Below are 21,556 nucleotides of genomic sequence, written 5' to 3' on the forward strand. Positions count from 1 at the left end.
AGGCAGCCTGGCTCCAGAGGACAGCCAAATGCACTTCTGAACATACTTTGGGAAAAACCTTTTATATATATATATATAAATGAATACTTTAATATATATTATATATATTTATATATAAATATATTGAAACATATATATCTAAAAATATATATCTATAAATATATTTTATATATATGTATATATATATAACAAGAATATATGTATATATTCTTCCAATATGATGACTTGTAACCACTGAAGAAATTGCTCTTTCTCCTGGGATGAAAGCTTCGCCAAGGAATGATTCTCCACTGAGAAGCTTGGGCAAGGTATTGGCTGCGACGAAGGTAGTTTTTTGAAAGGGTGTCTTTTGGAAAATCTCACAAACTTCACTCAGAAAGCTCCCTGCAACACCCATCATGGCACCTGGTGGACATATCACTCTTGATCTACTGTCCTAACCATTGTTCTCAAAACGGATGCCTTAGAAGCACTTCAAATCTTCAAAGCTCTTACCTCTACTTATAGCTCCTCTCTCTCTCTCTCTATATATATATTTTTAAAAGATTTTATTTATTTGACAGAGAGAGACAAAACGAGAGAGGGAACACAAGCAGGGGGAGAGGGAGAGGGAGAAGCAGGCTCCCCGCTGAGCAGGGGGCCTGATGTGGGACTCGATCCCGGGACTCCAGGATCATGACCTGAGCCGAAGGCAGTTGCTTAACCAACTGAGCCACCTAGGCGCCCGCTCCTCTATATTTATTGATTAAATATTTTTGAGTGCCCCAAATATGGCGAGTACTGTGCTAGGCACTGGGAAACAGCAGAGAACAAGACAGATGAGATTCTGGATGGAATGGAGCGCTGTGCTGGTGGCAGAGGACCAGAGGACATACTTAACTGGCAACAGCCCACATAATACAGGGGGGAGTGGGAGCACTGGGGGTTGGGGATGTGGGTCTTTAACTTTGACTGGATACAGGAGGCTTCCAGTGGCTGTCACACCGCTGCACAGTTGGAATTCAGCAAATGTCTACTGCATGAATGTACTGCCTGCAAAACTGGGTTCTGAAGAACGGGCAGGAGTTAGTTAAGTGAGGGGAAAGTAGAGGGGCGGGGGGGAGTGGTATTCTGGGCAAAAAGGGAAGAGCTCAAAGGTGAGCGAGCAAAAATGAGATTTTCTGCTTAGAAGGATGATTCCGCAGAGGGGAGAACAGATTTCAGGAGGGCTTGCGGGTAGAGAGACACAGGAGGCCTTTGATGTGGTCGGGGCGAGAGAAATCCGGAGGAGGGCATGGATTTGGGAAGTAGGCGAGAAGAGAGGGGAGAAGGAGGAGGGAGAAGTCAAGGATGATTTTTAGTTTTCCCGTTCAGGTTTACCCTCTAGGACACAGGCAAAGCCTTTTGCGGTTCCTTTAGTTTTCAGCCAGATCACCCCGCGAGCCCAGGCCTTCCCACCCCTCAGGTTGTTAAGGAATATTCACCCCAGCCTTTGTTCTTAATGGTGAAGTCCAAGGCTCTTCAAGTGCGGAGGGAGCACCCGCCCAGGGTGGGGAAAGCTTCGTTAGTCCCTACCGTCCACGTCCCGGCTTCGATGTCCCTCACAAGCTCGCGAAAGGTAAAGGGCAAGAAGCATCGGATTTTACAGACGGGACCGGGAGGTCCATGTGAACCTTGCCCAAGTCCGTAGTCTGCCCGGTAGGTGAATGTAAGGCCCAAGCCCCACGCTGTGACTTTAAGTGCACTCACTGGGCAAGGTGAGTCACCTCGGGGAGTCCAGGACTCCCCAGGATTCGGTTAAGGCCACCGTGCCCCACCTGGAGCCCGGTTGGCGCTAACATCCCCCGGCATCCACAGGGAGGGATTACGTTAGGATTTTCCTGCCTCTCGTAAAAAAGTTCCTGTCTCCCTCTAGAGCCAGGCACACACCTCCCGAGCCAGACCACGTGTCGCAGGTACGGTTTTTTTTTTTTTTTTTTTTGGTTCTTCCCCTCCCCCGTTCCGTTCCCCTTCCCTCTCAGCCTTAGGTGGCAGGAAAATCCTTTACCTCCGACCAATCCCACTGATGCCGAGCCGCGCGCGCGCGCCAACTCGAGCTCCTTCTCTGTACGTCATTGGCCACCTCCACCTATGCAGAGTGACAGGCAGCTTCGCCGACCTATAGACGGAGGAGGCGGGGGCCGCTCGGCCCTCCCAAAGCTGCTTTGTTAGGGGCTCCCTCGCCGTTCCCCAGCCCGCCGCGCCTCCGCTGCCTTTCCCTGCTCTCCCCAGGCTGCGCCGCCGGCGCCTTGCGGGGTGGCAGCTCCGGAGCGCGCGGCGCCCGCATCCTTCCAGCCGGGCGCCACCGGCGGGGGATGCAGCGCGGGTACCCGGCGTGCTCCTGTTGTCACTCTCCAGCCCAACTCTGAACGCCCCGCTCCTGTATCCGCCGCCTCTGATTGGCCGCCTGGAGGCGGAGCGATTGTCAGGCGGCCCAATCGGAGCTCGGTTTCCCACGGGCTCCCGTGGCCCCGCCCCCGAGGCCGGCGGCAGAGGCGCCCTGACAGCTCTCATTGGCAGACGGCGAGCGGGCCGGAGCGCGGCCGGGCCGAGCAGCGCCGCCGCCGTCGGGCGCGCAGCTCTGCAGCGCCGCGAACGCCTCGGCGCCCGCAGCCCCAGGAGCCCGGCGTCTCCGCATTGTCCCCGGCCCCGTCGCGGAGACCCGGGACGAGCGTCGCGGGTGAGTACCGCGGGTCTGGAGGGCGCGGGCCGGCTGTCCGAAGCCGCCCCGAGGGACCGTGGTGAGGATGCCCTGAGCCGCTCTGCCCGTGGCGGGCACGTCCTGACCCTGGTCTCCCGCACACTGGGGCTCCCGGCGGGTCCTAGCTCCCCCCGATTGGGCTTTACTCGTATTGTTTTCGTGTTCACACACTTGGAAGGTGAGGAGCTAGCGAGGGGAGGCTAGAGGAGACATCGCTCGCGCGAGGGAGCTGTCGGGAGGGAGACGAGCCAGCGGCGCCCAGGTGCCGGGTGCCGAATGAAAGTGACAGCGTACGGCGTTGGCATTCGGTCTTCTCGGCAGCGGGAGGTCGGCGCTGACCTGCGGCGGCGGCCGCACTTTGTATTTATCGGCTGATTTTTATCAACTTCGGGGAGGGCGTGCGGGTGCGTGCGCGCGTGTGTCTGTGTGTGTGTCTCCGTCCCTGACTTGGGCACCTCCAGGCCTGGGTTTTCGGCGACGTTGCCGGCGCTCACCTTGGCGATCCGCGCCGCGCTCGGGGCTGGACACAACGGGGCGGAGAGCCTGGGGGCCGGCACACAGGGCCGGGGACCCGCGGCTGACCTGGGAGGAGGCATTTAAAGCGGCATTCTGCGCGCGCGCAGACAATGACTGGTCCGGGTGCGGGCTCCCGGGGGCTGTGCGTGGGGTCCCGGAGCCCGATCCCGACCCCGCCTCGCCCTCTCGCGGGCTCTGCCGCTCGGATGCTGCTGCGCCGCGCGGCTCACCGCCCGGTGGGGGACCCGCGTGGGGCCCGCTTTTGTTTACAGACCTCGCCATTGGGCGAGAGCCTCGCGCTGCGCTCCCCCGGCCGAGGCTGCTGCCGCGCGCCCCCTCCGAGCTGGGAGAAGTTGGTGCGTGCTGTCAGGTGACGCCCCCTCCCCCGGCCTCCTGGAGAGATGCTGCAGGGAAAAGACTAGACGGCGCCTTCGCGCCCAGTCCCCGCCGCGCACGGCGCCCCCCTAGGCCCCGTGCACCAGAGGCGCCTTGTCCCGGCCGGGGGCTCTCTCTCAGATTGACGGCCGTCGGGGCGCTGACCGAGCCAAGCTCACCTCCCTCCCAGTAGCATCCTCTGTCCTTGCCTCCGGATCAGCCCCGGTTGATTCCAAGCCTGCCTTTTCCTTCATGCTGGCAAGTCTTGAAGGACGCGCGCGAGCCCTTGGGGACGCTGGCCAATCCATGCCCGCTTTTCTGGTACCCACGCGGCCCCGCGGAGCAGCTGTGGGGCATCCTTGAGTCCGGGCGGTAGCGATCGGCTTACCCGTGCGTGCTGACTTGGTGCACTTTGAGCTGGAGAAGAGGTTGAGAGCCTGGGCGCTGAGGTCAGACGCACTCGGGTTCCAGGATCTGCTCAGTATCACTCACAAACCGAGGGATCCAGGCCGAGCTACTTAGTCTCCCTGCGTCTCAGTTTCCGAGTCTGTAAAGTGGGGATAATGTGTATTACCATTTGTTGGAGGCTGGGGGTGGTGGGGGTTTGAACAATAAAAATCATCAGTTTAGCACACTGACTGCCACAAATGAAACACTGGACTGTTGTTTCCCAGTTAGTTAATCTATTATAGAGGGTAGACCGCTATCTTTCCCCTTTCTGCTGTTCTTCCCTGGCTTCTCTTTTATTTTAGAAAGCTTGAAGGACTGTTTTCAGCCTCAAACAGGGCTTGTTTTACTTGGCCTTAGGTTTAATTACAGTTATCTAATCGCTTTCAGGTCCTTTTTATGTGTTTGAATTTCCATTAGGTTTCGGTTGTTTCTGCTTTCCTCCTTCTTCCTGAAGGCAATGCTGAGGCCCAGGCCTGGGCTTGGAGGAAGAACACTTGTCCAGGTGGGACCCGGTTGCCTGTGAACCAAGTGAACCAATGGCCTCCGAGCAAAGTGATTAGCGCCGGGATGGAGGGAGGTTTGAACAAAGAGATACCTGGAGGCAGGGAGGGAACACTTCCTGGTAGAAGTGAAATTTGAGCCCGGTCTTGTGGCAGAAGTTTAGTAAATCTTTGGTTTCTAGAATATGCTCTTTTGTATGCTGTCGGAAAGCGCCCCCGCCAGGGAGGTTGTCTTTGCGTTTGGTAAACACAAAAGTTGTTAAGTAATTATCTTTGAATAGAGGAGAAATAAACCCAAGGTGGAGGCTGTGGACTTCACCAGGGAAGGTAGAAGGGGAGAATTGATTTCATCGAGTATCTTCAAAATGCCATCAATGTGTTTTGACTTGTTTTTTCTCTGCCCCACCAGCCCCGCACTGCGAATGTTTTTTAAGGCAAAGAGAGAAGGCAGTTTCATACAGGAGAAACAAAAGCAAGAAAAACTCGTCTACAACCCCAAATGAGAGAGTTGAAAAGACACAATCTCAGGCTTGGCTACAAAGTAAGATAGTATTGGAAAAAATGTTTCCAGTTTCAACACCCTTTGCTGCGGGGGGCAAATTACTGAGTTAGGTCCAGGAACCCGTCCTTTGAACGTGGACTTCCAGGGTCTTAACCGGCCCAGGAGAGCATACAGACAGACAGAAACCAGGTGAGTGACTTGCAGCTGTCCAGTGGGCGCAGGAACCCCCAGGGAATGCTCCTGATGCCATTCTGCTCCCCGGGCCTGCCTCAGTTCACCCCAAGGAGGTGACTCCCGCAAACAGAAAGAGCCAGTAGTCTTATTGCTAGATATCAATTAACATATGAGATAACCTATTTAATGTTCGCCTAGTGATGATTCTGAGCCTTCTTGCACTTGTTCTGGGAATTCTCTGGCCCCCGAGGGATGCTGTCCCCTGCTGCCGTTGAGGGATCAAATCAGTTGGGGGCCTCGACTTAAAAGGGAGCACGTGGTTCGGAAATCTCATTAGCTGACAATTTAACTCCTCTCTAATGCTCATCTGAAGAGCTGGGACAAAGACTTCCTCTCCTTTCCCTCTGCAAGTTCTCCCTCCCAGCTTCCCTCTCCTCTCTGCCCCCCCAAACATGAAAGGAAAGGCAGCCCTGGTCCAGTCTCCTCCCCGCCCCCAAATTCGCCAAAATTCCTGCAGTTTGTGGCCCCCCCCCCCCCCCGTGGGCTTTCCACAGCGCCTGGCCAGAAATCCCTTCCCCAGAGCTTTGCTGTGGGCCTACTGGGTGTGCTGGTTAACAGTTGGTTCTTTCCTCTCCACACGGAGCTTGTGGTCTGCAGGAGAAACATTTCGTGAGACTGGGCTTTTGGGAAACATGAGGAAGGCAGGTGAGAATATAGGGATCGCATTGAAACCTCAACTAGAAGCCAGGGATGTCAGGGTGTTCTGCTGCCTGAGCGTGCAGGAGGGGTGAAGGTGGGAAGGCAGAAAGAGAATTTGGTTCCTATGGGCAATGTCCAGATTCCTGAACACGACAGGTAGAGAAAGATCCTTATTTTCACTGTCTCCAGCCATTGGACTCTTGTATCGATAACACCGTTCCACGGGGGTCATGTGTGTGCATTTTTGTGTCTACCTGACGTACCTAAATACGTACACACTTTCCTTTCTAAATTAAGCAGATGGGTAGAATGTATGTTTCTGAGTGTGTCTGTTTTTTTTGTTTGTATTTTTCTCAGTATAGGAACAGAAAGAACAGGCCCCAGCAAAATTTTTCAGTTTTTTTACAATCCCAAACTTAATCACTCTTGTGTTTCAGAAGAAAAGTTCTCATCATGGTAGGCCAAATCACTTATTGAAAAAAAAAATTTTTTTTTAAAGATTAAATAAAGGAGGCACTGAAAGATAAAGCAGTACTCAACCAGGAACAGAGTGTTTTGAAAATAAAACAATGCTCCAGTGTAAAAGTTATGGGATATTAATAGGTGGGTTTTCTCCTTCCAGCCCCTTCCCCACCTCCTGTCCCTTCCTTCCCAGCCCCTCCGGCATAAGACTTTCACTGTTCCTGGGATCTCCAGGGACCTCGTTAAGAAATTCATAAAGGTCTAGACTGTGGTTACGGAAAGATTCCTCCTGTGCTTGTGTGAGAGTCTTCTAGAAGACCTTGGTGCTCTTTTGCTCGGTGAGGAGGTGCCTCCCTAGTGGGCTGAGGCTGAGCTCAGAGGCTTGCATTCCCCTGTAGGTGGGGTCTCAGTTCATTGAAATGGTAGTAGAAATGGGGGAGGGGGGGAGTGCAGCATACTGCCGTGATACAGGAGTCGGACGTGGAACAGAGTGATGGCGCCGGGAGGAAGGTTCTTTCAGCTGAGGGCATCGTCAGTTACAGAATGGGCCAAGGCCCTTTGAGTGTTGGTGCCGTCACAAAGTTATTTTCCCTAAAGGGAGACTTGGGTGCAGTTGGGGAGATGGGGGTCCTCGAATCTTGCAGCCCTCTAGCAAAACCACAGTATGATATGAAAGGCATTGCAGGTTTTTCTGCCCAGAGCCACTTTGAATTTACAAAGGAGGAGGATTTTAACAAAAAAGCCACCTAGTATTATTTAACCTCAGGATTTGCCCTCCCAGAAAGTGATTTTATTAAAGACCAACAGAACCCCCCTCCCCCCACCCTCCCTCCCTCCTCCTTGGCCAGGAGCTGCTAACCTTGTAAACAGAGATCAATTCTGGTTCCTGTTCCTGGATTCCTCTGTCCTCTGCAGAGGTGATAATGGCCCTGGAAGGCCACCAGGTCAGCCCTGGGGGAGGGGGAGGTTAGGGCCCCTAGAATGGGTCTGGGAATTTGCCCTGTGAAATTGTTGGGACCCTGGACGTGGAGTCCATGGCGTTGTCTACCTTTTGTTCTTCAGAAAGGGGGTGGTGGTGGGCCTGATGTCTGCAGGTTGAGTCTGAGGGGCCTGGGGCGGTGGGGGGGGGCTGTCTTGCCTCCCCTTTCCCCCAGCCATATTGGAGGCCTCCCATGTCTTTAGGATTCCAGGTCAAAGCCTGACCATCTCAAGGCGTCTTCAGATCCTGGGGATAATATCTCTTTTGACCCCACCTTGTCACCTGGGCTGGGTGGGGAGCACTGGCTGAATTGTGGGCAAGTGAGGATTTCCAGCAGGGCTGGGAGCCTCTGGAACTCATCAGCCAGTTTGGGGCAGTGTTTTAGAGACTCTGAACTGTGGGTTTATTCTTTTTTTTTTTTTTAAAGATTTTATTTATTTATTTGAGAGAGAGAATGAGAGAGAGAGAGCACGAGAGGGGGGAGGGGGAGAAGCAGACTCCCTGCCGAGCAGGGAGCCCGATGTGGGACTCGATCCAGGGACTCCAGGATCATGACCTGAGCCGAAGGCAGTCGCTTAACCAACTGAGCCACCCAGGCGCCCTGTGGGTTTATTCTTGCCATGAACTTCTTATGTGGATTTTGGGGTTTTGGGACTTAAAAGGAGCCTGACCCAACTGAGGTAATGTGTTAGTTTTTACCTTTTTTTTTTTTTTTTTTTTGCAAAATGTGTATCTCCATCTCCTCCCATGACACAAGGATGTCCTTGGAAAGTGAACACACTTAGCAGGCTGTAGGCCCCCTGGGTTCTGATACCTGCGGGGCGTGGGGGCCCCTTTCCATGCTGGCAAGGCCCTGAGCTCCCTGGGTACCGAGGATGCTCCGTCATGCCTCTTACCTGGTGTCATGATCAGATTTATCATCTGACACCCTCAGAAGCGCCCTACTTTAGCTGTCCAGAATCAAGTCCCAGGTGTCCAAGTTGTTACTCTGATGATGTTTGAAATAACCATGGGTAGTACTTTCCCGGTGGCAAATTCTGCTGCGTTCTGGAGGTGAGCAGTGTGTTGACCTTCACCCTTTTGTGTTTAATGTGTGTTTAAACAGAGGTCCATTGTGCGTGTGTGGGGGGAGAATGCCATATTGCTCTTTCTTTCATCTGAAATGTCCTTTAGATCCCACCGTTGTTAGGTCTTCTTGAATATTCTTGCCATGGTGAGACTTTGACCGTAGGATGATTCTTACCCTCTGCCGTTCAGAGGGCTGGGGCTTTGTACATGTTTCTTGTTCTCTTAAGGATCTAACATACATTTCCACATTTGCCTTAATCGGGATGCAGTCTCTGGCTATAAAACTCGAGTCAGTTTTGCTGAAATATACTTAAACCACAATTTTTACTCAGCAATGATGATCCAGTTCTACTATTTTCCCCTGCCATCAAGTATATTCTTCTTTCATCCATATTCTTAAACTCCAGGAATGCCAAGTTTGATTTCTTTCTAAAAACAATGTGTAAATAATTCTGGATAACATTAACAAACTCCTGGAACAGGCAAGCTAACATGAAAAAGCGTTTTGTTCCCATCCCTTTCTGCTCCCGCCCACTCCTGTACTCTCCAGAAATGATCACTTTTGTTCCTTTTTGTTTTTTTGTTCTTCTCGTGGTTGTCTTTGTATCTCTAAATAATGTACTTAACCATTTTTATTTATCCACTTCCTGCTAGGATGCAGGACCATTTAGCTGATTTATTGCTTCTTACCTCCTTCCTTCTTTCTCCAGATTTTTGATGGCTTTATTTATAGTTCTTATACTGATTATTCTTCAAGGCTTTGTTACTTATATAGATCTCTAATTTAGCTTCGTCAACCGAAGACTGACTTTTAACTTCCCCTAAAGTGAGAATATTGGTGCTCTGATCTGTCCTTTATCTCAACCCCCCCCCACACACCCCCAGCTTCCGTCACCACCAGGATCGTAAGATTGTGTTCTGTAAGCATGATTAAGTCTTCTATGCTTTGTCTATAGCTTGCTATTTTTTTTTTTTAAGTTTCATTTTTAATCTCTATACCTGATGTGGGGCTTGAATTTATAACGCTCAGATCAAGAGTCACATGCTCTACCAACTGAGCCAGCCAGGAGCCCCTAGGTTGCTTTTGTCTTTATAACAGCTCTATTCATATAGAATTTACATACCATACAATTTAGCTCCTTAAAGTGTGCAATTCGGTGGTTTTTGGTATACTTACAGAGTTGTGCAGCCCTCACCATAATAAGTTCTAGAACATTTTCATCATCCCCAAAAGAAACCCTGTACCCATTTTTATTCACTTCCCTTCCCCATGCTTCCCCCTCGCCTCTGGTAACCACGAATTTGTCTGTCTCTATAGATCTGCCTGTTCTGGATATTACATGTAAATGGAATTATATAATATGTGGCCTTTTGTGTCTGTGTTCTTTCGCTTAGCGTCATGTTTTCAAGGGTCATTGTGTCGTGGCGTGTGTCTGAATTCCTTTTTACTGCTCAGTAGTATTTCACTGTATGGATACATCACATTTTATTTATTCATTCATCAATCGATCGACTTTTGGATTGGTTCCACCTTTTGGCTCTTGTGAATAGTTACTGCTGTGAATATCAGTGTACAAATATTTGTTTGAATACTTAAAATTTTTTTCTGGTAAACACCTAGGAGTGGAATTACTGGGTCATATGGTAATTCCATGTTTAATTTTCTGAGGCACTGCCAGATTGTTTTCAAAGTGGCTGCACCATTTCACCTTTCCACCAGTAATGTGTGAAGATTCCAATGTCCCCACATCCTGCCCAGCATTTGTTCTCTCTTGTCTTTTTGATGATGGCTGTTGTTGAGGTGACATCTCACTGCGGTTTTGATTTACATTTCCCTGATGATGACTGATGCTGAGCATCTTTCCATGTGCCTGTTGGCCATTCGTGTATTTTCTTTGGAGAAATGTCTATTCAGATCTTTTGCCCATTTTTTAATTGGGTTATTTGGTGTTTTGCTGTTGAGTTGTAGGAGTCCTTTTTTTTCTTTTCTTTTTTTTTTTTTTTAAGACATTTATTTATTTGAGAGAGATAGAGCACAGAGGGAGAGTGAGAGGGAGAGGCAGATTCCCCACTGAGCAGAGAGCCCGACACGGGGCTGTCTATCCCAGGACCCTGAGAGCATGACTGGAGCCGAAGGCAGATGCTTAACGACTGAGCCACCCAGGCGCCCTAAGTTGTAGGAGTTCTTTATATGTTTTGGATATTCACCCCTTATTGGATAGGTGGTTTGCAGATACTTTTTCCTGTTTTGTAGGTTGCCTTTTCACTTTGTTGTTGGTTTCTTTTGCTATGCAGAAGCTTTTAAGTTTGATATGGAGATCCACTTTATTTTTGATTTTGTTGCTTGTGCTTTTAGACCTGATTTCCAGAAAATCATTACCAAGACCCATGTCAAGAAGCTTTCTTCCTGTGTTTTCTTCTAGGAGTGTCATGGTTTCGGTCTTACATTTAAGTCCTTAATGCATTTCAAGTTAATTTTTGAGAGTGGTATGAGAGAGGGGTCAAGTTTCATTCTTTAACATGTGAATATCCAATTTTCCCAGCACCGTTTATTGAAGAGACTGTCTTTTCTTTCTTGAATATTCTTGGCTCCTTTTGATTTCACATTTAAAAAAAGAGCAATAGTCTGTTTACTTCAAAAACAAAGTGTGTATGGTTCAGTTATTTATTTACCAAAGCTACATGAAGGAAATATTTGCAAAGTGATTTGAAAGTGAGCTGTCTTTGGGTATCAGCTTTTGGGCATTAAATTTCTGCTGGGTGATACTTCTTATTGTGTTATGTTAGGACAGAGGTTCTTAACTGAGGGCAGTTTTGCTCGCCAGGAGACCTTTGGCAATGTCTGGAAATGTTTTTGGTTGTCACACTGGGGAGGTTATACTGGTATCTATCTAGATATAAGAAGATAGCAGGCATCTGGACACCAGGGATGTTGCTGACACCCTTTGATGCCTAGGACAGTCCCCCAGAAGAAAGAGTTATCTGGTCCATAGTCAGTAGTGCTGAGGTTGAAAAACCCTGCATTCAAAAGACACAAATATTATTAGCACATATTTAAATTTCTTCACTTGGGAAAGGAGCTTATGTTTCCTAGATATTTGGAAACAAGCTGTCAGATTAATAATGAATAATCTGAGGCATCAGGTTATTTTGGTTATTATTTTAGCTGGAATAAATTAATAAGGTATCCTTTTTAGGATAGAAAGGTTTTTGTTGTTGTTGTTGTTGTTTTGTTTTGTTTTAGAGAGTGGGGAGGCAAGGGGCAGAGGGAGAGGGAGCAAGAATCTTCAGCAGGGTCCACGTCCAGCACTCAGTCTCACAACCCTGAGATCATGACCAGGGCGGAAATCAGGAGTTGGATGCTTAGCCTACTGAGCCACCCAGGCGCTCCTAGGATAGAAGGTTTTAAAAATTGGATAATAAACAGATTAAGACCGCAACCCAAGAAAAAAAATTGGATAATAATTTCAGGGGTTTTGGGCTTCTCAGTGCTTGAGCAAGTTCACCCACTTAATGACTTCAGAATAGTGCTAATAACAGTGTTATGAACAGCACATCCTTAGCCTTTAACTCTGCTGTGGTTAACGTTATGGGAGGAAAAGTATTTGCAGTCTGGTCATTACAATGTTACTCCTCTTAAGCAGTTCATGGAGCATTAAAAACATTTTCGGAAGAAAAGTCTGGGGCAAGATCCACTGTGACATTTTAGAAAAATTTTTTGAATGTTAGAATAATTATCTCATCTTGAAATCTCTGATTAGGAATTATCATTTCAATCTATAAATATCAATTGAACTTTAACATTGCATTGTAATTATAAAATTAAAACCTCATAGCTGATTTTCATTTAGCTAATAATTTAGCAATCTATTTTTTTTTAAAGATTTATTTATTTATTTGAGAGAGCGAGAATGAGAGAGAGAGAGAGAGTACATGAGAGGGGGGAGGGTTAGAGGGAGAAGCAGGCTCCTCGCCGAGCAGGGAGCCCGATGTGGGACTCGATCCAGGGACTCCAGGATCATGACCTGAGCCGAAGGCAGTCGCTTAACCAACTGAGCCACCCAGGCGCCCTATTTTTTTTTTTTTTTAAAGATTTTATTTATTTATTGAGAGAGACAGAGGGAGTGCATGAGTGGGGGTGCGGAGGGCCAGGTAGGGGCAGAGGGAGAGAGACAAGCAGACTCCCCGCTGAGCAGGCAGCGGGATGCTGGGCTCGATCCCAGGACCTGAGATCACGACCCAAGTTGAAGGCAGATGACTGAGCCACCCTGACACCCCAACAATCTAGTGTTTTCGAGTAGATTTAAAAAATTCATCCTGTGGGTTTTGTTTTTTTTCTCTCCCCCCCCCCCCCAACCCCGACAGTTAATGCTTAATGTGGGGATTGAATCTGCCTGCAGCCTTGGTCCTGGGCATCCCACCCATAGTAGCAAACCATTCAAACTGCCTTAAAGAGAAAGATTTGTGGGAGCCTGTCGTTGCGGGGTTTCAGCTTGCTTTGAGTAAGAACACCCAAATGTCCTTCTCTCTCTTCGAGGAAATGGGGTTAAAACCAAATGGACGGATTTATAAGTATTGCTAGTTAGCATTAGGAACTTGGAGTCTTCATGCCAAAGGCATTAGAGATCTAAGTTAATGGCCCATTCTTTACAGCAGGACTAGTTAACGGCTTATTAGAGTGAGAAGGGCTAAAATTATCCCTCACTGACGACTTCTGAATTTTAACTGTGGTAATCCATGTCTTCTCAACCTGTGATACAGCAGTTCTGAGTCCCATCCAAGTCAGGAAAAGTGAATTTATGGGCCTCCTAAGCAACGAGCATCTAGCAATGCCTGGACTTTATTAGGGGCGCATGGAGCCAGCTCCCCCACCCCAACATTTGGGGGCTCAGCCCACAGCCACGACAGCTAAGAGTCCCGGGGCTCGGGGAGCCTGGTTCCAGGAGCATAAGATATGGTCTTGGTTCCTATGTTAGGGTTGCTAGCAAACCATGGGTGATTCGAGGGAACATGGAAATCTCTCAAGGAAATATTAAGGTGCAGTTTTTCCTTTTGGAGAAGTGACTTTCTGGAATTCAGGAATGGCGAGCTTAATTAGGACATGCGTCAGGTTGGATAGTTTGATACCCTGGGTATTGCAACAGCCTCTGTGAGTCAGATCTTTGAACTGCCTCCTTTAATTTGAATAAAATTTCTGACATCTAGCAGTGTTGAAATCGTTAATGGCTTTTGATTACCTGGGTTCATCCTTTTTCATTTTTCCCAGTCTGTGGGTTCCCCCCTGCCTTTTTTGGTCTGTCACAGTGGTTCTTCCCAAATATCTCCTCATCGGTGCTTTCTTCCCCCTTTAATTACAAAGTATTTCTCTTAATTATATCAGGTACCAATAGTGAAAACCGTATAGCCAAAATACCAACAATAAATATCTTTCAGTACTGAGATTAAGGGGGATTCTTACTTTCTTATGAAAGCTTTTGCAGTGAGTAGGAGTTCCTCTGATAATCAGTAAAATGGCACTAATTAAATCCACATTCAGCTTTGGGTTGGTGGTGGCCAGTGGGAACTTAATCTCCCAAATCATATTGTCTTGTTCCGTAATCCACTTACACATGGGGATTAATAGCTAAATGCTCCTCTCAACAATGAGGACAATGGGAAGAATAAAGAATTTGTGGATTCTGGCCGGAATGAGCAAAGATGAGAAAGCCTGTAGGGCTTCCAAGAAGCCCAGTGATTAAATATCAATGGAAGGATTAGCCCCATTGTTGATGGATCCTTTCAGGCTAGGATTGAACCCAGACCCTCAGTTATTAGAAAGTTGTTGACTTTCTAGTGTTGCCTGCATCCCTTTCTTTAGAATCCTTCCGCAGAGTGGGCTTACATCCACAGTTCCAAACATGGTTGTGCCTCTTGACCTCGGGTTTTTCCCTAGGATTGACTCCTTGTTCGTGAACTGTCCCATCTTCTCTGAAGGGTCTTAAAGCATGGATGATTTTGAGGTCAAGTTTAATTCGGGCTGCTGCAAAAAGTCCTTCAAACTGGGTATCTTAAGATAATAGAAATGTATTCTCTCATAGTCTGGTTGCTAGAAGTCCAAAATCCAGGTGTTGGCAGGGCCACGCTCTGTCCAAAGGCTGGTAGGGAAGGGTCTTTCTTCTTCCAGCCTCTACTGGCCACAGGTGTTCCTAGGCTTGTGACAGTATGACTCCCAATCTCAGCCTGCTCCTTCACACAGCAGTCGTTTCTTGTGGCTGTGTGTCTGTGTCTAGATCTCCTTCTGTCTCCTAGAAAGACACCAGCTCTTGGGTGTAGGGCCCATCCTAAACCCATATGACCTCATCCTTACTTGGTTTTATCTGCAAAGACCCAGTTTCCAAATAGGGTCCTATTCATAGGTGCTAGCGGTTAGGACTTAAACACGTCTTTTTTTTTGGGGGGGGGCACAGTTTAACCCACAAGAGTGTCCAAGCAGTACTCCATTAGACTGTTTAAAGCAGTGAAGGACATGCAATATGGATGTGTACTTACTGCTGAGACATTAAATTTTCCGAAAGCTGATGTGTCACCGTGAGTCTATTACTATTTATTTATTTATTTACTTATTTACTTACTTACTTACCCACCCACCTACCTATCTACCAACCAACCAACCACCCAACCAAGTAGGCTCTATCTACCTACCTACCAACCAACCAACCAACCAACCACCCAATCAAAGTAGGCTCTACCTACCTACCTACCTACCACCCAACTAACCACCCAACCAAAGTAGGCTCTACCTACCTACCTACCTACCTACCAACCAACCAACCACCCAACCAAAGTAGGCTCTACCTGCCTGCCTGCCTACCTACCAACCAACCAACCACCCAACCAAAGTAGGCTCTACCTGCCTGCCTACCTACCTACCAACCAACCAACCACCCAACCAAAGTAGGCTCTATCTGCCTGCCTACCTACCTACCAACCAACCAACCACCCAACCAAAGTAGGCTCTATGCCCAACATGGGGCAGAGTCAGCCAGGTACCCCTATGTCAACATGAGTTCAAACTTTTTTTTTATTTTTAAAGATTTTATTTATTTATTTGTCAGAGACAGCGAGAGAGCGAGCACAAGCAGGGGGAGCAGCAAGCAGAGGGAGAAGCAGGCTCCTTGTAGCCACCCAGGTGTCCCGAGTTCAAACTTTCAAAGGCCCTTAGGTCCCAGCCCTGCTTTTTCCATTTCATCTCTCAGGACTCTTTTCTCAAATGGTTTGAGCCAATGAAACAGAAGTCCCTTTTGCTCTGGGTTATATCCTATCCTATCCTATCCTATCCTATCCTTTTTCCTTCCTTCCTTCCTTCTTCCTTCCTTCCTTCCTTCCTTCCTTCCTTCCTTCCTTCCTTCCTTCCTTCCTTCCTTCCTTCCTTCCTTCCTTCCTTCCTGTTTGTTGCTCACATGGTCTCTGCATCTGGACTATTCCCAGTTTTGCTTGTCAGATCTGCCTCTCTTCTTCCAGGTCTGGTTGAAATCGGCTGTCTTCATGCAGTTTCCTTGGGTGTCCTAATGCCTAATGGCTCTTTCAGATGTGTTCTCATAGTCTACCTTGTGTCTCAGTGAACTCTTCTTGGACTGCAAACTCTTTGAAGGTAGGGTCGCAACCAAATTTATTGTGGCTTTGGTCACAGCACTGCTGTGGAGGAGCTTGATACATGTTTAGATAAACTTGCCCCCAATTTACGCCATCAGCAGTCAGGATATATGCACGGTGCATGGGTCTAGATCTCCTTCTGTCTCCTAGAAAGACACCATGGGTGCATGGGTCTTTGCCAAGATAGCAGGCCATGGAGGGTGGCAGCTAAGAGATAAGCCCAAAGCAAAAAACGTCTGTACTCAGGAGAGATGAGTGACAGACAGGCAAATTCTGTGAGGACCCACTGGCAAGAGGAAGGTGTCTCTTAGTTGTTGGTAAGTGGTCTACAGCCAGGATGAATCTGATGCTATATTAGGAGCCAAAATTAGACAGCCTGCATTCTGAGGGGAAAGATGGGTGGGTTGGTGTCTTAGTTCAGGCTGCTGTATAACAAAATATCATAGACTGGGTGGATTAAACAGCAAACATTTATTTCTCTTGGTCTAGAGGCTGGAAGTCCTGAGATCAGGGTGCTGTCATGGTTGGATTCTTGGTGAGAGAGCTCTTCTCCTGGTTATATCTTCACCATATCTTACCCTTTCCTTGGTGCATGCACACTCAGGGAGATCCCACATTTCATTTTCTTTTTATCAGTTCCATCGAGGGGCTTTTACCCTCACCTTACCCTCACGACCTCATCAAAACCTAATTATCTCCCAAAGACCCAGCCTCCAAATACCATCCCACTGGATGGATTAGGGGATTAGGTATTCACCGCATGAGTTTTTGGAGGATGCAGACATTCAGTCCATAGCAGTGAGCGAACAACCAGGTAAGCAGTTTGGAACCAGGAGAGAAAGAGAAACTAGAAAACCCCAAATCTAAGAGCCTTGTGCCGATACGCCTTTGATTCCAAAGTGAGCTCTTGGGGACCTGGGCTTATAGTTAAGGCTTACTGGAGCTTAGGGCTGGGCAGCCCAGGACCTAGCCTGCAGGTAGATGGGGAAGAATTTGTGCCTGGGTACTGGAAGTATTTGTAGAAAATCCTGGAAGGTCTAAGGGTAGTAGTGAGCGGTGGGGGCAGGGAAAACAGTGAGGGGAGGAAGTGTGTGGTCTTAGGAGAATGCACTTTGGCTGGGAGGTAGGGTTACTCAGGAATACAAGCAGAGAGGGAGACAGAGAGTGGAAAGGGGAGCTTCATAGAGGGGGTGCCTTAGAGCTTGGTTCGAGGTTTGTGGTGGGTATAGGGTTGAGGGCATAATGTTCACTGCACGTGACCACAGAGGGACAGATGAAGGCGACTGGTTCCAGGGAAAGTGAACACGTTGCTGGTTGAGATCTGATAAGGGTCCAGACCTCTGCTTTGGTGTTTTCAAACTATTTTTCTGGGCAGTGGCTGCGGGTAGACCTGAGCAAACATCGGGCTTCTAAAGGGACTTCGCATTGCAAACAGATCAGATTGTTCTTTATTTTATTTTATTTTAAAGATTTTATTTATTTATTTGACAGAGACACAGCGAGAGAGGGAACACAGCCGGGGGGGGAGGGAGAAGCAGGTTTCCCGCCAAGCAGGGAGCCTGATGCGGGGCTCGATCCCAGGACCCTGAGATCATGACCTGAGCCGAAGGCAGACGCTTAACGACTGAGCCTCCCAGGCGCCCCAGATTGTTCTTTAAAGTGTATTTTTATTGGAGTGCCTGGGTGGCTCAGTTGGTTAAGCATCCAATTCTTTATTTCGGCTCAGGTTATGATCCCAGGGTCGTGAGATCGAGTCCTGCATCGCGCTCTGCGTTGGATATTGGCATTCTCTCTCTTTCTCTCTCTCTCTCTCCACCCCCCGCCCCTCCCTCTTCAAAAAAATTAAATAAAAAAAATAAAATTATTTTTATTTACTGCATGATGATTGTAGGAACAATCAAGTACATTTAAAAGGAGACATTCTCCCACATTCCTACTGTAGGAACATGTTGGTTGCTTTTGGTTTTCTCTGTTCCTTCTTACCCATCATTGTCATGTCCTTTTTACGTATTTGTAACTCTTGCTTAGATACAGCTTTGTATTTTGTTTCTTTTCACATAACACTGCATTGTCGACATGTGCAGTTTGGCTGCATCGTCCCCAGCTTGTTATTTATGATGATCACACATTCCAGCGAGCTGATCATTTATGTAACCATTTTCCTATAAATGAATATTTATGTTGTGGCTTTTTACCACTATTTAAAAAATTTTTTTTGAAGTTCCTTATGTATATACTGCTTTTTTTCTTTCTTTTTTAAAACTTATTTTTCTCAGGATAGATTCCCAGGATGTGGTATTGGTATTAAACAGAACATTTTAAAAAACATGACTATCCCTGCTCAGCAGGGAGCCTGCTTCTCCCTCTGCCTGCCACTCCCCCTGTCAAATAAATAAATAAATTAATTTAAAAAAATGGCTGTTAATTTGAATTGTCAAACTGCCTTCCAGAAGTCTTGATCTGTTCATATATATGAGTATATTGGACTCACCACAGCTGAGCCAGCACTGGCTCTTAATCATTTATTTCGTTACTGTTAATTGAATCTCTCTCTCTTTCTTTGCTTTCGGGAGGGCTGAACTTTTTGTGTTAATTATTTTGAACATTGTTTTAAACTTTTAGGCAACACTGTCATGGGCTTATCTTTTAAATCCTTAACACACCCTTGAACAAAACAAACAAAATAAAACAAGGAACAGCGTCCTTTGGCTTCCTCCTGTGTGAGATGGTGAGGTTGAAGGTCTTCCTCGCTTCCAGCCTCCTGCGTCTGACTTTATGAACCAAAAGTGTAGAAGGTGAATGGGGTGCACCCTTAAGATTTCTGAGGCACAGGCTGGTGACATGGTTGTAGGTAACCTGCTGTGGGCTGGTTTTTGTTAATTTTGTTTATAGACTTTATTTTTTTTTAGAGCCGTTTTAGGTTCACATCCAAATTGAGCAGAAAGTTCGGAGAGTTCCTATACACCTCCTGTCCCGCCCCACGCACACAGCCTGCCCTGTAATCAGCATCCCCCATAGAGTGGTACGTTATGTTTGTTACCCTTGATGAACCTGCACTGAGGCCTCATGGTCACCCAGAGTCCATAGTTTACATTTCGGTTCGCTCTTGGTGTTGCACATTCTGGGCTTGGACAGCCAGATAATGATGTCTATCCACCATTAAAGTATTGTACAGAATAGTTCTACTGCCCCACATATCCCCCATGCTTGGCCTATACATTTCTCCTTCACCCTTTTGCCTCTGGCAGCCACTGATCTTATACTGTCTCCATAGTTCTGCCTTTTCTAGAATGTCATGCAGTTGGATTGTGGCTGACATCACTCTTGAGAGTCATTCCTTGGGAGTTTCTCCCCACCGTTTCCTGCCCTTCCAATGTGGTTGCCTCTAGACTGGGATTTTAGAGTCAGAAGGATTGATAAGGCCCTCCAACCCAGGAGTCTTCTCTGTGATACCCTGGCTGAGGAATGTCACCCGAGCCTTCGTTGTGGTTCCCATTATGAAGCCAAGGGAAGGACAGGTGCCCTGCATCCAAGAGCCTGGCTTCAGCCGCCCACGCCGACTCCGATGAGCTGGGTGACCGTGGTGAAACCACGTCCCTTCCTGAGGCAGACCCTGTGTGGTCCCTTGGTGGCGTGATGCCAGAGCAGTGCCCACCCCCAGGTTCTAGGTGTGACATGGATACAAGTTCGACTGGCCCTTTTTAACCCCAGAGGAAGGCACAAAAGTCAAATCAGAAGAACGTGCTCTTGGCTGAGCAAGTGAATTGTTAGAAAGTTGCTCCCTGCAGGAAATGGAGGTCGGCCTCTCTGAATCTTCCACTGGTGACTCTGCCCTGGGTGGGGGTCTGTGTGTGTAGGCGGGGTGGGGGAGGGAGATAAGTCAACCCCTCCACCTGTAAGCATTTACGGTTGGCTGTCATGCCTCCCCCATCTTACTCCAATAGCTCTTTTCAAGCACAACTTCTCTGCTCCTTTATCTGTCCTTCGTAGCACGTGGATTCTTTAGTTCTGTGAACACCCCATTCGGCATGGCCAGCTTGGGTGCCGAGAAGTGAAATGGGCTGAATCGGATCCCCCCCCTCAATTCATGTTGAGGCCCCAGCCCCCAGGGCCTCAGAGTGTGACCGTATTTGGGGATGAGGCCCTTGAGGAGGTGGCTAAGTCAGAGTGAGGCTGTTCCCGTGGCCCTAACCCAACCTGACTGAGGTGTCCTCATGAAGAAGAGGGAACGTGGACACACAAGGAGGCCCCGGGATGCTTGAGCACAGAGGAGAGACACAGTGACGAGGCCACCATCTGCCAGCCGAGGAGCGAGGCCTCGGAAGGAAGCAAGCCGCCAGCACCTCGATCTTGGACTTGTGGCCTCCAGAACTGTGAGAACATAAACTTCTGTTGCTGAAGTCACGCAGTGTGTGCTCTTTTGTTACCCCTGAAAATGAATGCGGGAAGAGAATGCGATTTTTATCCCCACTTCCCCACCTCTTCTCATTTTCGGGGTCTCAGTCCCGTCTGCGCTTTTCTTATTGAACTTTGCTGGGGAATTCATGAGACATGCAGATCAACTACAGTCCTGTGTTTTATGCTGTCTTCTGGGCAAAGAATGAGTAGTCATTTTGTCCTTTTTTTTTTTTTTTGTATAAGTCAATAATTAAATACTTCTTTATAAATGGCGTTTATGACTGACCATTATCCTAGCCACCTTTTATAGATCCTCTCCTTTGTGCTGGGCCTTTGGGCTACTTTACACGTTAATCATTAAAAAGTCCCTGCAGGTGGGCATTGCCATCCCATTTTACAGATGAGAAAGTGGGGAAGCGGAGCGAGCAGATGGCGTGAGCAAGGCCACGCAGTGTGGATTCTGTGGATCCCCGAAAACCATGCTCATCGGCTGAGGACAGCACCTGGGTGGCTCGGGGTGGTGGTGGTGGGGGGCTGGGATTGGCTGATTCCCCTCACCTCCCCATCCGAGGCCACTACCTTCCCCACCCCCTTTTCGGTTATGTCCCTCTCCTGAGCAGCCCCTTGTGCCCACGTGACCCTGTTCCACCGAGCAGACTGTTAACTGTGGAACAGCGGACCCATTCGCTTTTCTCCTCTCATTTCATGCAATCCAATAGCTCAGAGCCAGGCCATTTAAGAATGGAAGAAATTTCCTATATGGGTGGTGTGTGTGCGCTTCTGAAGGCAAAAGGTTTAAGCGTGTGCGAGGCGAAGTATGGCTGACTCCGGGAGTCTGGGGACCACTTAGGTCTGTAGTCCTTACCCTTGCACGTGTCCAGCGCCACAAGGCCTTCTGGCTTTGCCATTTACGGGCCCTTTTCCTGTTAGGACACCTGTTTAACTCTGGTGTTGCCATCACGGGAGGCTAAGGCAGCCTTTTCCTCCTCCTGCTGCTTCTTGTGGAAAATCCATTTTTGGTGTTCAGTTTCAGTGAGAAAGGCATAAAAATATTTTCCAGGACCCCTCCCCACTCCCCTTTC

At 48.2% G+C, this 21,556-nt stretch overlaps 1 protein-coding gene across 2 annotated transcripts in view; it reads left to right on the forward strand.

Moving 5' to 3' along the window:
- The first annotated feature begins 2,547 nt into the window (after positions 1 to 2,547).
- TIAM1 (TIAM Rac1 associated GEF 1) overlaps positions 2,548 to 21,556 on the forward strand; it is a 377,611-nt gene continuing 358,602 nt past the window's right edge. For both annotated transcript variants that reach the window (XM_045902569.3, XM_064579587.1), the window contains exon 1: positions 2,548 to 2,698. The gene's annotated coding sequence lies outside the window, so the exon portion shown is untranslated. The remainder of the gene's footprint in view (positions 2,699 to 21,556) is intronic.

This window comes from Mirounga angustirostris, unplaced genomic scaffold (assembly GCF_029215605.1).
Source record: "Mirounga angustirostris isolate CCGP_5_RB_7025 unplaced genomic scaffold, mMirAng1.0.hap1 SCAF_1, whole genome shotgun sequence".
Taxonomy (NCBI): Eukaryota; Metazoa; Chordata; class Mammalia; order Carnivora; family Phocidae; genus Mirounga; species Mirounga angustirostris.